This window comes from Protomyctophum parallelum, assembly GCF_964188405.1.
Source record: "Protomyctophum parallelum genome assembly, chromosome: 10".
Classification (NCBI taxonomy): Eukaryota; Metazoa; Chordata; class Actinopteri; order Myctophiformes; family Myctophidae; genus Protomyctophum; species Protomyctophum parallelum.
This window is the reverse complement of record NC_139704.1, coordinates 9,187,891-9,203,222: the sequence shown is the minus strand read 5'-3', so window position 1 is coordinate 9,203,222 and position 15,332 is coordinate 9,187,891.

The window sequence follows — 15,332 nt, the reverse complement described above, 5'->3', positions numbered from 1 at the left end:
CCCATTCATGTCTATGGGGCAATTTAATGCACGAATTAATTCATATCAATTAAACTATTCAACAAATGTCTTAGCAAAATGAGTGCGTGCGACAAAAACTGTGGGAGGTATAACGCGACAAAATAAAGTTTATCTATAAAAAGAATAAAAGGTCACTAAAACAATAGTATGGTTGCCTTCAGGCAACCACACTAATAATAAAGTGTTACAATTACTAGAGTCTGGTTGCCCATTCGGGCAACCACACTAATAACAGCAGGAAGGCATGGGCCACAATCCACCGTCTTGGCAAAGACCACACCACCCATAATTCACAACGGTCACAGCAAACTCTATTGCATCACAACTGGTGTAGTTATTGGATGGAGCCCGCACACCACCAAAAAAAGAAAAACAACATACTATAGTATGCCCTCCGTGACCATGGACTTTAGCCTTTCGCTTTTCTGCGATTTAACCTTTTTTCAAATCCTCAACAATGATGAAGAATCGTGCACTATAGCGTGCCACTTAATGACCTTGACCAATATCAATGACCTTGAGCAGTATAAATTACCTTCAATAAGACTAGTAAATGACCTTGACCAGTATAAATGACCTTGACAAGTACAAATGACCTTGACCAGTATAAATGACCTTCACCAGTAGAAATGACCGTGACCAGTATATGACTGTGACCAGTATACATGACCTTCATGAGACTAGTAAATGACCTTGACCAGTATAAATGACCTTTATAAGACTAGTAAATGATCTTCACCAGTATAAATGACCTTGACCAGTATGCGGTCCGTGACCATGGACTATAGCCTTTTGCTTTTCCTTGATTTTCACCTTTAAAAAATCCTCAACAATGATGAAGAATCGCGCACTATAGCGCGCCGCTCAATGACCTGAGACCATGGACCAATGAATGAAATACAACACATTGAGCAGGGCACTGCAGGGAGTTGAACCCCGTTCCGGTAAACCAGAAGTACGACACCAGTGCCTTAGTTTTTGTGTTGTTGTTCATTTAAAGGTCCAGGTGTGCATACGCATGTGCGCCTGTGCGTGTGTAGGTGCATGTGTGCATGTGTGTGTGCACGCTTCAATGACCACTGTTGGACCCAATGGCGATCAAGGACCTCAGGGAGCCACCCATAATTCACAACGGTCACAGCAAACTCTGTTGCATCACACTGGTGGCCAACAGTCGTAACCAACACCGCCGCCGACCCACAGGAGAATACCATCGCACAGTGGTATCAGACCAACCACAATCAGCCAGCCCTCAAACCAAACCATTCGACCTAGAAGAACTCGAAACCCGGAAAAGCAGCAGGGATTGATGACATACTGGCAAAAATTATACAGCACCTGGAACCTAACGCAAAGACCTGGCTCGTGGGGATGCTGAACACATGCAAAGACCCATCATCCTCAAAGAGCTACCGACCCATTTCCCTCCTCTGCATCACCTACAAGAGAGGCTGCTACTCCAACGCCTCATACCACTCATAGACACCAAGCTGACTAAAGACCAAGCTGGTTTCCGTCCCGTCCTGTGCTGGACAGAGCTCAACCTCACCCAACACATTGAGGATGGGTTTGAGGGAAAACAAATAACTGGAGCAGCAACTGGAGGGCGAAGCAAGCACGCAGGCAGCTTGTGCCTGCCTGCGTGCCTGCCTGCCTTCCTGCCTGCCTTCCTCATGTGGAAACTGCATAGTTGACTTTGTGTGTGTCTTTCTTTTTCTGTCTGTCTTTCTTAGGATGAAGATCAAGGTAGACGCCGTTGGAAGGCTCAACACAAGCCGATGCCCCTAGAGATCCATCCCAAAGCTTCCCTCAGGGAGCCCAGCAAGCCAGCTAGCCAGCAAGCCCGCCCAGTCAGCCAACGCAGCCAGCCAGCTCCGCCAGTCAGCCAGTGTAGAAAGTCAGGCTGACAAGCCAGAGCATATCAGCCCTTGCAGTCCGCCATTGCAGCCATACCAGCCTTGCTCAGTCAGCTCAGCCAGGCCTCTCTCGAGGCCTGGCTCTCTGTCTGCCTGGCCCGGTCTGCCCTGCCCTGCCTTGCAGCAACAGAACCAGCCTTGCTAGCAAGCCAGCCAGCTCAGAATACGAGCTCAGCAAGCCAACGCAGCTGGCAAGCACGCAGTTAGTCTAAACCAGTTTCAGACAGGCAGGCCAAGGCAGACAGACAGGAAGACCGAGGCGCCTAGGCAGGCAGACAGGCCAGGAAGGCAACAAAGTGCAGGCAGGGGGACTATCCGGCCTAAGGCTGCGCTGCAAGGGTTGGAGCCTGGCCAGCTCCTGCTGGTCTTGGCTGAGTGGCTGTGGCTGCACAGTAAGGCTGCGGTAACCTAGTCTGGGCTTGCTGCTGCACTGGCTTGCTCAGCTCGCATTCTGAGCTGGCTGGCTTGCCAGAAAGGCTGGTTCTGTTGCTGCAAGGCAGGGCAGGGCAGACCGGGCCAGGCAGACAGAGAGCCAGGCCTCGAGAGAGGCCTGGCTGAGCTGACTGAGCAAGGCTGGTATGGCTGCAGTGGCTGACTGCAACGGCTGATATGCTCTGGCTTGGCAGCCTGACTTTCTACACTGGCTGACTGGCGGAGCCGACTGGCTGCGTTCGCTGACTGGGCAGGGTTGCTGGCTAGCTGGCTTGCTGAACTCCCTGAGGGAAGCTTTGGGATGGATCTCTAGGGGCATCGGCTTGTGTTGAGCCTTCCAACGGCGTCTACCTTGATCTCCGTCCTAAGAAAGAAAGACAGAAAAAGAAAGACACACACAAACCCAACTATGCAGCTTGCACCTGAGGAACCGAGACGCGAAAAACCGCCACCGACCCACAGGAGAATACCATCGCACAGTGGTATCAGACCAACCTCAATCAGCCAGCCCTCAAACCAAACCCTTCGACCTAGAAGAACTCGAAACTGCAATATCAGACATCAATATAATATCAGACATATTGATGTAAATATAGTCTGTTCAGAAATGTTAGTGCCTCTCATAGAGCTTGTAGGTGATGCAGAGGAAGGAAATGGGTCGGTAGCTCTTCGGGGATAATGGGTCTTTGCCAGGTTTAGGGATTGCAACCACTTTGGCCTTTCTCCAGACAGAAGGGATGGTTTTCTGTGCCATGCACGTGTTCAGCATCCCCACAAGCCAGGTCTTTGCGCTAGGTCCCAGGTGCTGTATCATTTCTTCCAGCATGTCATCAATCCCTGCTGCTTTTCCGGGTTTCAACTTTCCCATTGCAGTTTCAAGTTCTTCTAGGTCGAAGGGTTTGGTTTGAGGACTGGCTGATTGTGGTTGGTCTGATACCACTGTACGATGGTATTCTATGTGGGTCGGTGGCGGTGTTGGTTACGACTGTTGGCCACCAGTTGTGACCAACACCGCCACCGACCCACAGGAGAATACCATCACACAGTGGTATCAGACCAACCTCAATCAGCCAGCCCTCAAACCAAACCCTTCGACCTAGAAGAACTCGAAACTGCAATGGGAAAGTTGAAACCCGGAAAAGCAGCAGGGATTGATGACATACTGGCAGAAATGATACAGCACCTGGGACCTAACGCAAAGACCTGGCTTGTGGGGATACTGAATAAATGCATGGCACAGAAAACCATCCCTTCTGTCTGGAGAAAGGCCAAAGTGGTTGCAATCCCCAAACCTGGCAAAGACCCATCACCCCCAAAGAGCTACCGACCCATTTCCCTCCTCTGCATCACCTACAAGAGAGGCTGCTACTCCAACGCCTCATACCACTCATAGACACCAAGCTGACTAAAGACCAAGCTGGTTTCCGTCCCGTCCTGTGCTGGACAGAGCTCAACCTCACCCAACACATTGAGGATGGGTTTGAGGGAAAACAAATAACTGGAGCAGCATTCAGAGATCTCTCTGCTGCCTACGACACTGTCCAACACCGCACAATGGTCAGGAAAAGCCTCCTCAACAACAGGCGCTTCTATGTCCAGTTAAATGACCAGAGGAGTAAATGGAAAGCCCAAAAGAACGGCCTAGCACAAGGTAGCCTGCTCGCCCCCTCCTTTTCAATAGCTACACAAACGTCCAGCCACTACCCAAAGTAGTAGTACTGGAATGAAATGATAGAACACCTCACACACACATAGTTTCCTTTCGTGGCTGTTTACATTCGAGGGTCGCCGGTCCTCTCGAACGGAACAGTTTAACGTCATGCCCAGGACGAAAAGATATAGAGAACACCAACATGTCAAATAACAGCAGGAAGGCATGGGCCACAATCCACCGTCTTGGCAAAGACCACACCACCCATAATTCACAACGGTCACAGCAAACTCTATTGCATCACAACTGGTGTAGTTATTGGATGGAGCCCGCACACCACCAAAAAAAGAAAAACAACATACTATAGTATGCCCTCCGTGACCATGGACTTTAGCCTTTCGCTTTTCTGCGATTTAACCTTTTTTCAAATCCTCAACAATGATGAAGAATCGTGCACTATAGCGTGCCACTTAATGACCTTGACCAATATCAATGACCTTGAGCAGTATAAATTACCTTCAATAAGACTAGTAAATTACCTTGACCAGTATAAATGACCTTGACAAGTACAAATGACCTTGACCAGTATAAATTACCTTCACCAGTAGAAATGACCGTGACCAGTATATGACTGTGACCAGTATACATGACCTTCATGAGACTAGTAAATGACCGTGACCAGTATAAATGACCTTTATAAGACTAGTAAATGATCTTCACCAGTATAAATGACCTTGACCAGTATGCGGTCCGTGACCATGGACTATAGCCTTTTGCTTTTCCTTGATTTTCACCTTTAAAAAATCCTCAACAATGATGAAGAATCGCGCACTATAGCGCGCCGCTCAATGACCTGAGACCATGGACCAATGAATGAAATACAACACATTGAGCAGGGCACTGCAGGGAGTTGAACCCCGTTCCGGTAAACCAGAAGTACGACACCAGTGCCTTAGTTTTTGTGTTGTTGTTCATTTAAAGGTCCAGGTGTGCATACGCATGTGCGCCTGTGCGTGTGTAGGTGCATGTGTGTGTGCACGCTTCAATGACCACTGTTGGACCCAATGGCGATCAAGGACCTCAGGGAGCCACCCATAATTCACAACGGTCACAGCAAACTCTGTTGCATCACAACTGGTGGCCAACAGTCGTAACCAACACCGCCGCCGACCCACAGGAGAATACCATCGCACAGTGGTATCAGACCAACCACAATCAGCCAGCCCTCAAACCAAACCATTCGACCTAGAAGAACTCGAAACCCGGAAAAGCAGCAGGGATTGATGACATACTGGCAAAAATTATACAGCACCTGGAACCTAACGCAAAGACCTGGCTCGTGGGGATGCTGAACACATGCATGGCACAGAAAACCATCCCTTCTGTCTGGAGAAAGGTCAAAGTGGTTGCAATCCCCAAACCTGGCAAAGACCCATCATCCTCAAAGAGCTACCGACCCATTTCCCTCCTCTGCATCACCTACAAGAGAGGCTGCTACTCCAACGCCTCATACCACTCATAGACACCAAGCTGACTAAAGACCAAGCTGGTTTCCGTCCCGTCCTGTGCTGGACAGAGCTCAACCTCACCCAACACATTGAGGATGGGTTTGAGGGAAACAAATAACTGGAGCAGCAACTGGAGGGCGAAGCAAGCACGCAGGCAGCTTGTGCCTGCCTGCGTGCCTGCCTGCCTTCCTGCCTGCCTTCCTCATGTGGAAACTGCATAGTTGACTTTGTGTGTGTCTTTCTTTTTCTGTCTGTCTTTCTTAGGATGAAGATCAAGGTAGACGCCGTTGGAAGGCTCAACACAAGCCGATGCCCCTAGAGATCCATCCCAAAGCTTCCCTCAGGGAGCCCAGCAAGCCAGCTAGCCAGCAAGCCCGCCCAGTCAGCCAACGCAGCCAGCCAGCTCCGCCAGTCAGCCAGTGTAGAAAGTCAGGCTGACAAGCCAGAGCATATCAGCCCTTGCAGTCCGCCATTGCAGCCATACCAGCCTTGCTCAGTCAGCTCAGCCAGGCCTCTCTCGAGGCCTGGCTCTCTGTCTGCCTGGCCCGGTCTGCCCTGCCCTGCCTTGCAGCAACAGAACCAGCCTTGCTAGCAAGCCAGCCAGCTCAGAATACGAGCTCAGCAAGCCAACGCAGCTGGCAAGCACGCAGTTAGTCTAAACCAGTTTCAGACAGGCAGGCCAAGGCAGACAGACAGGAAGACCGAGGCGCCTAGGCAGGCAGACAGGCCAGGAAGGCAACAAAGTGCAGGCAGGGGGACTATCCGGCCTAAGGCTGCGCTGCAAGGGTTGGAGCCTGGCCAGCTCCTGCTGGTCTTGGCTGAGTGGCTGTGGCTGCACAGTAAGGCTGCGGTAACCTAGTCTGCGCTTGCTGCTGCACTGGCTTGCTCAGCTCGCATTCTGAGCTGGCTGGCTTGCCAGAAAGGCTGGTTCTGTTGCTGCAAGGCAGGGCAGGGCAGACCGGGCCAGGCAGACAGAGAGCCAGGCCTCGAGAGAGGCCTGGCTGAGCTGACTGAGCAAGGCTGGTATGGCTGCAGTGGCTGACTGCAACGGCTGATATGCTCTGGCTTGGCAGCCTGACTTTCTACACTGGCTGACTGGCGGAGCCGACTGGCTGCGTTCGCTGACTGGGCAGGGTTGCTGGCTAGCTGGCTTGCTGAACTCCCTGAGGGAAGCTTTGGGATGGATCTCTAGGGGCATCGGCTTGTGTTGAGCCTTCCAACGGCGTCTACCTTGATCTCCGTCCTAAGAAAGAAAGACAGAAAAAGAAAGACACACACAAACCCAACTATGCAGCTTGCACCTGAGGAACCGAGACGCGAAAAACCGCCACCGACCCACAGGAGAATACCATCGCACAGTGGTATCAGACCAACCTCAATCAGCCAGCCCTCAAACCAAACCCTTCGACCTAGAAGAACTCGAAACTGCAATGGGAAAGTTGAAACCCGGAAAAGCAGCAGGGATTGATGACATACTGGCAGAAATGATACAGCACCTGGGACCTAACGCAAAGACCTGGCTCGTGGGGATACTGAATACATGTATGGCACAGAAAACCATCCCTTCTGTCTGGAGAAAGGCCAAAGTGGTTGCAATCCCCAAACCTGGCAAAGACCCATCATCCCCAAAGAGCTACCGACCCATTTCCCTCCTCTGCATCACCTACAAGAGAGGCTGCTACTCCTGTTTACATTCGAGGGTTGCCGGTCCTCTCGAACGGAACAGTTTAACGTCATGCCCAGGACGAAAAGATATAGAGAACACCAACATGACAAATAACAGCAGGAAGGCATGAGCCACAATCCACCGTCTTGGCAAAGACCACACCACCCATAATTCACAACGGTCACAGCAAACTCTGTTGCATCACAACTGGTGTAGGTATTGGATGGAGCCCGCACATCACAGGTGTAAAAAAAACGTTCTGTATTGAAATACTGACAACGTTTCGATCTATTTGATCTTCATCAGGTCATGTGTACACAAAACATACACTTTTATACTAAGGGAGTGCCCCCATCAACCAATCAAAACACCACATTTTGGTGCCCCTCCCACCACTGCAGGTGTGACACGTCAACCCTGAGTGAGTATGTGGGGACCCAGACATATTGATGTAAATATAGTCTGTTCAGAAATGTTAGTGCCTCTCATAGAGCTTGTAGGTGATGCAGAGGAAGGAAATGGGTCGGTAGCTCTTCGGGGATAATGGGTCTTTGCCAGGTTTAGGGATTGCAACCACTTTGGCCTTTCTCCAGACAGAAGGGATGGTTTTCTGTGCCATGCACGTGTTCAGCATCCCCACAAGCCAGGTCTTTGCGCTAGGTCCCAGGTGCTGTATCATTTCTTCCAGCATGTCATCAATCCCTGCTGCTTTTCCGGGTTTCAACTTTCCCATTGCAGTTTCAAGTTCTTCTAGGTCGAAGGGTTTGGTTTGAGGACTGGCTGATTGTGGTTGGTCTGATACCACTGTACGATGGTATTCTATGTGGGTCGGTGGCGGTGTTGGTTACGACTGTTGGCCACCAGTTGTGACCAACACCGCCACCGACCCACAGGAGAATACCATCACACAGTGGTATCAGACCAACCTCAATCAGCCAGCCCTCAAACCAAACCCTTCGACCTAGAAGAACTCGAAACTGCAATGGGAAAGTTGAAACCCGGAAAAGCAGCAGGGATTGATGACATACTGGCAGAAATGATACAGCACCTGGGACCTAACGCAAAGACCTGGCTCGTGGGGATACTGAATAAATGCATGGCACAGAAAACCATCCCTTCTGTCTGGAGAAAGGCCAAAGTGGTTGCAATCCCCAAACCTGGCAAAGACCCATCACCCCCAAAGAGCTACCGACCCATTTCCCTCCTCTGCATCACCTACAAGAGAGGCTGCTACTCCAACGCCTCATACCACTCATAGACACCAAGCTGACTAAAGACCAAGCTGGTTTCCGTCCCGTCCTGTACTGGACAGAGCTCAACCTCACCCAACACATTGAGGATGGGTTTGAGGGAAAACAAATAACTGGAGCAGCAACTGGAGGGCGAAGCAAGCACGCAGGCAGCTTGTGCCTGCCTGCGTGCCTGCCTGCCTTCCTGCCTGCCTTCCTCATGTGGAAACTGCATAGTTGACTTTGTGTGTGTCTTTCTTTTTCTGTCTGTCTTTCTTAGGATGAAGATCAAGGTAGACGCCGTTGGAAGGCTCAACACAAGCCGATGCCCCTAGAGATCCATCCCAAAGCTTCCCTCAGGGAGCCCAGCAAGCCAGCTAGCCAGCAAGCCCGCCCAGTCAGCCAACGCAGCCAGCAAGCTCTGCCAGTCAGCCAGTGTAGAAAGTCAGGCTGACAAGCCAGAGCATATCAGCCCTTGCAGTCCGCCATTGCAGCCATACCAGCCTTGCTCAGTCAGCTCAGCCAGGCCTCTCTCGAGGCCTGGCTCTCTGTCTGCCTGGCCCGGTCTGCCCTGCCCTGCCTTGCAGCAACAGAACCAGCCTTGCTAGCAAGCCAGCCAGCTCAGAATACGAGCTCAGCAAGCCAACGCAGCTGGCAAGCACGCAGTTAGTCTAAACCAGTTTCAGACAGGCAGGCCAAGGCAGACAGACAGGAAGACCGAGGCGCCTAGGCAGGCAGACAGGCCAGGAAGGCAACAAAGTGCAGGCAGGGGGACTATCCGGCCTAAGGCTGCGCTGCAAGGGTTGGAGCCTGGCCAGCTCCTGCTGGTCTTGGCTGAGTGGCTGTGGCTGCACAGTAAGGCTGCGGTAACCTAGTCTGGGCTTGCTGCTGCACTGGCTTGCTCAGCTCGCATTCTGAGCTGGCTGGCTTGCCAGAAAGGCTGGTTCTGTTGCTGCAAGGCAGGGCAGGGCAGACCGGGCCAGGCAGACAGAGAGCCAGGCCTCGAGAGAGGCCTGGCTGAGCTGACTGAGCAAGGCTGGTATGGCTGCAGTGGCTGACTGCAAGGGCTGATATGCTCTGGCTTGGCAGCCTGACTTTCTACACTGGCTGACTGGCGGAGCTGACTGGCTGCGTTCGCTGACTGGGCAGGCTTGTTGGCTAGCTGGCTTGCTGAACTCCCTGAGGGAAGCTTTGGGATGTATCTCTAGGGGCATCGGCTTGTGTTGAGCCTTCCAACGGCGTCTACCTTGATCTCCGTCCTAAGAAAGAAAGACAGAAAAAGAAAGACACACACAAACCCAACTATGCAGCTTGCACCTGAGGAACCGAGACGCGAAAAACCGCCACCGACCCACAGGAGAATACCATCGCACAGTGGTATCAGACCAACCTCAATCAGCCAGCCCTCAAACCAAACCCTTCGACCTAGAAGAACTCGAAACTGCAATGGGAAAGTTGAAACCCGGAAAAGCAGCAGGGATTGATGACATACTGGCAGAAATGATACAGCACCTGGGACCTAACGCAAAGACCTGGCTCGTGGGGATACTGAATACATGCATGGCACAGAAAACCATCCCTTCTGTCTGGAGAAAGGCCAAAGTGGTTGCAATCCCCAAACCTGGCAAAGACCCATCATCCCCAAAGAGCTACCGACCCATTTCCCTCCTCTGCATCACCTACAAGAGAGGCTGCTACTCCTGTTTACATTCGAGGGTTGCCGGTCCTCTCGAACGGAACAGTTTAACGTCATGCCCAGGACGAAAAGATATAGAGAACACCAACATGAAAAATAACAGCAGGAAGGCATGAGCCACAATCCACCGTCTTGGCAAAGACCACACCACCCATAATTCACAACGGTCACAGCAAACTCTGTTGCATCACAACTGGTGTAGGTATTGGATGGAGCCCGCACATCACAGGTGTAAAAGAAACGTTCTGTATTGAAATACTGACAACGTTTCGATCTATTTGATCTTCATCAGGTCATGTGTACACAAAACATACACTTTTATACTAAGGGAGTGCCCCCATCAACCAATCAAAACACCACATTTTGGTGCCCCTCCCATCACTGCAGGTGTGACACGTCAACCCTGAGTGAGTATGTGGGGACCCAGACATATTGATGTAAATACAGTCTGTTCAGAAATGTTAGTGCTTCTCATAGAGCTTGTAGGTGATGCAGAGGAAGGAAATGGGTCGGTAGCTCTTCTGGGATAATGGGTCTTTGCCAGGTTTAGGGATTGCAACCACTTTGGCCTTTCTCCAGACAGAAGGGATGGTTTTCTGTGCCATGCACGTGTTCAGCATCCCCACAAGCCAGGTCTTTGCGCTAGGTCCCAGGTGCTGTATCATTTCTTCCAGCATGTCATCAATCCCTGCTGCTTTTCCGGGTTTCAACTTTCCCATTGCAGTTTCAAGTTCTTCTAGGTTGAAGGGTTTGGTTTGAGGACTGGCTGATTGTGGTTGGTCTGATACCACTGTGCGATGGTATTCTATGTGGGTCGGTGGCGGTGTTGGTTACGACTGTTGGCCACCAGTTGTGACCAACACCGCCACCGACCCACAGGAGAATACCATCACACAGTGGTATCAGACCAACCTCAATCAGCCAGCCCTCAAACCAAACCCTTCGACCTAGAAGAACTCGAAACTGCAATGGGAAAGTTGAAACCCGGAAAAGCAGCAGGGATTGATGACATACTGGCAGAAATGATACAGCACCTGGGACCTAACGCAAAGACCTGGCTCGTGGGGATACTGAATAAATGCATGGCACAGAAAACCATCCCTTCTGTCTGGAGAAAGGCCAAAGTGGTTGCAATCCCCAAACCTGGCAAAGACCCATCACCCCCAAAGAGCTACCGACCCATTTCCCTCCTCTGCATCACCTACAAGAGAGGCTGCTACTCCAACGCCTCATACCACTCACAGACACCAAGCTGACTAAAGACCAAGCTGGTTTCCGTCCTGGCCGCTCCTGTGCTGGACAGAGCTCAACCTCACCCAACACATGGAGGATGGGTTTGAGGGAAAACAAATAACTGGAGCAGCATTCAGAGATCTTTCTGCTGCCTATGACACTGTCCAACACCGCACAATGGTCGGGAAAAGCCTCCTCAACAACAGGCACTTCTATGTCCAGTTAAATGACCAGAGGAGTAAATGGAAAGCCCAAAAGAACGGCCTACCACAAGGTAGCCTGCTCGCCCCCTCCTTTTCAATATCTACACAAACGTCCAGCCACTACCCAAAGTAGTAGTACTGGAATGAAATGATAGAACACCTCACACACACATAGTTTCCTTTCGTGGCTGTTTACATTCGAGGGTCGCCGGTCCTCTCGAACGGAACAGTTTAACGTCATGCCCAGGACGAAAAGATATAGAGAACACCAACATGACAAATAACAGCAGGAAGGCATGGGCCACAATCCACCGTCTTGGGGGGAAAAAAAATAGCTGATCAATAAGCCCCAAACGCGTTGCACTGTGACCCGTTTTGAGCTTGTACATCGGCTATTTTTGCTACAACAGCAATATGCAACGTGGCCCTCTGGAGTGAGAGTGGAAATATAGTCTCCATCGTCAAAGTTGCCCACCCCCATTCTAAACACTACAACATGCAGAGGAGAAGTCATAACAGAACCATCTAAACACTACAACATGCAGAGGAGAAGTCATAACAGAACCATCTAAACACTACAACATGCAGAGGAGAAGTCATAACAGAACCATCTAAACACTACAGCATGCAGAAGAGAAGTCATAACAGAACCATCTAAACACTACAACATGCAGAGGAGAAGTCATAACAGAACCATCTAAACACTACAGCATGCAGAGGAGAAGTCATAACAGAACCATCTAAACACTACAACATGCAGAGGAGAAGTCATAACAGAACCATCTAAACACTACAACATGCAGAGGAGAAGTCATAACAGAACCATCTAAACACTACAGCATGCAGAGGAGAAGTCATAACAGAACCATCTAAACACTACAGCATGCAGAGGAGAAGTCATAACAGAACCATCTAAACACTACAACATGCAGAGGAGAAGTCATAGCAGAACCACCTAAACACTACAGCATGCAGAGGAGAAGTCATAACAGAACCATCTAAACACTACAGCATGCAGAGGAGAAGTCATAACAGAACCATCTAAATACTACAACATGCAGAGGAGAAGTCATAACAGAACCATCAAAATACTACAGCATGCAGAGGAGAAGTCATAACAGAACCATCTAAACACTACAGCATGCAGAGGGGAAGTCATAACAGAACCATCTAAATACTACAGCATGCAGAGGAGAAGTCATAACAGAACCATCTAAACACTACAACATGCAGAGGGGAAGTCATAACAGAACCATCTAAATACTACGACATGCAGTGGAGAAGTCATAACAGAACCATCTAAATACTACAACATGCAGTCATAACAGAACCATCTAAACACTACAGCATGCAGAGGAGAAGTCATAACAGAACCATCTAAACACTACAGCATGCAGAGGAGAAGTCATAACAGAACCATCTAAACACTACAACATGCAGAGGAGAAGTCATAGCAGAACCACCTAAACACTACAGCATGCAGAGGAGAAGTCATAACAGAACCATCTAAACACTACAGCATGCAGAGGAGAAGTCATAACAGAACCATCTAAATACTACAACATGCAGAGGAGAAGTCATAACAGAACCATCAAAATACTACAGCATGCAGAGGAGAAGTCATAACAGAACCATCTAAACACTACAGCATGCAGAGGGGAAGTCATAACAGAACCATCTAAATACTACAGCATGCAGAGGAGAAGTCATAACAGAACCATTAAACACTACAACATGCAGAGGGGAAGTCATAACAGAACCATCTAAATACTACGACATGCAGTGGAGAAGTCATAACAGAACCATCTAAATACTACAACATGCAGTCATAACAGAACCATCTAAACACTACAGCATGCAGAGGAGAAGTCATAACAGAACCATCTAAACACTACAGCATGCAGAGGAGAAGTCATAACAGAACCATCTAAACACTACAACATGCAGAGGGGAAGTCATAACAGAACCATCTAAATACTACGACATGCAGTGGAGAAGTCATAACAGAACCATCTAAATACAACATGCAGTCATAACAGAACCATCTAAACACTACAGCATGCAGAGGAGAAGTCATAACAGAACCATCTAAACACTACAGCATGCAGAGGGGAAGTCATAACAGAACCATCTAAACACTACAACATGCAGAGGAGAAGTCATAACAGAACCATCTAAACACTACAACATGCAGAGGAGAAGTCATAACAGAACCATCTAAACACTACAGCATGCAGAAGAGAAGTCATAACAGAACCATCTAAACACTACAACATGCAGAGGAGAAGTCATAACAGAACCATCTAAACACTACAGCATGCAGAGGAGAAGTCATAACAGAACCATCTAATCACTACAGCATGCAGAGGGGAAGTCATAACAGAACTATCTAAACACTACAGCATGCAGAGGAGAAGTCATAACAGAACCATCTAAACACTACAGCATGCAGAGGATAAGTCATAACAGAACCATCTAAACACTACTACAGCATGCAGAGGGGAAGTCATAACAGAACCATCTAAACACTACAACATGCAGAGGAGAAGTCATAACAGAACCATCTAAATACTACAACATGCAGTTATAACAGAACCATCTAAACACTACAGCATGCAGTCATAACAGAACCATCTAAACACTACTCTGTTCACCTCTAGTCGATTATTTATTCAGCCACGGACCACCATTTGAGGCCATTTAGCCTCTCAGACCCATTTGAGCCACTGACCACCATTGTGAGCATAGAGTATATTATGAATAGAGAAAAGGCACCCAGAGGAAACCCTGAGGCCAAATGGACATAGTGGCCGAATGAAGGTATTGCAGCCTGGCCCCTAGCCCCTTTCGGGACCCTACGTAAAACTTTTTTGATATTTTGTTTAGTTTTACGTTGGGTCCCTGCTCGCTAGTGTATTTTCGTATGGAAATTCCTAAATGCGGATGTGGAGATTCTCTCTAAAATAGGACCCGCGGCATGTGACGCCATTATTTTCCTTGAGTTATTCTGAATTCGGTAACTTTAAGTAGCTATACATCCCGGTGCGAATATCTCCTGTGGCGCGGAAGCCGTTAAGTATTTTTAATCTTTGTTTGACCGATTTGGTCGCTTTATTTCTTCTTGTTTGTTTACCGTTTATTGTACCGCCTCCCGGTGTGCGGTTGGCTTGTGAGGCTACGTCCCTGCCTCTGATCTGCTGTGTCATAGCTATAGCGCCACTAGCTAGCCAGATAGGCGGTACAATGAGGTGTCAATAAACAAGAAGAATCCAAGCTTCCAAATCGGGCAAACATATATTAAAAATACTTAACGGCTTCCGCGCCACAGGAGATATTCGCACCGGGATGTATAGCTACTTAAAGTTACCGAATTCAGAATAACTCAAGGAAAATAATGGCGTCACATGCCGCGGGGAGGCGTTTTAACATGTAAACATGAGCCAGTAAATGTTTTAATCAGGTGGCATGGACGACGTGGAACAGGACCCAATGCACTGGGTCGAACAAATGTCAGAAACTTCAGTAGCATTTGGGTTCTGCTTGGAGGGCTACCTGGCCCCAAACACATGAACGCGCTGGTCCGTTGACTATCATTGTGCACGTACACGACGGCAGCACGCTAGCTTGCTAACGAACACGCTAGTTCGTTAGCTAGCTAGCGTGCTGCCGTCGTGAACCAGAATGCTCTGTTCCTACTGTGTTGTGTTCATATATGTTACTAACTACATTATAAAACCATGATCCAGTAGCCCAATGGATACCGTCGATGGTATGTGA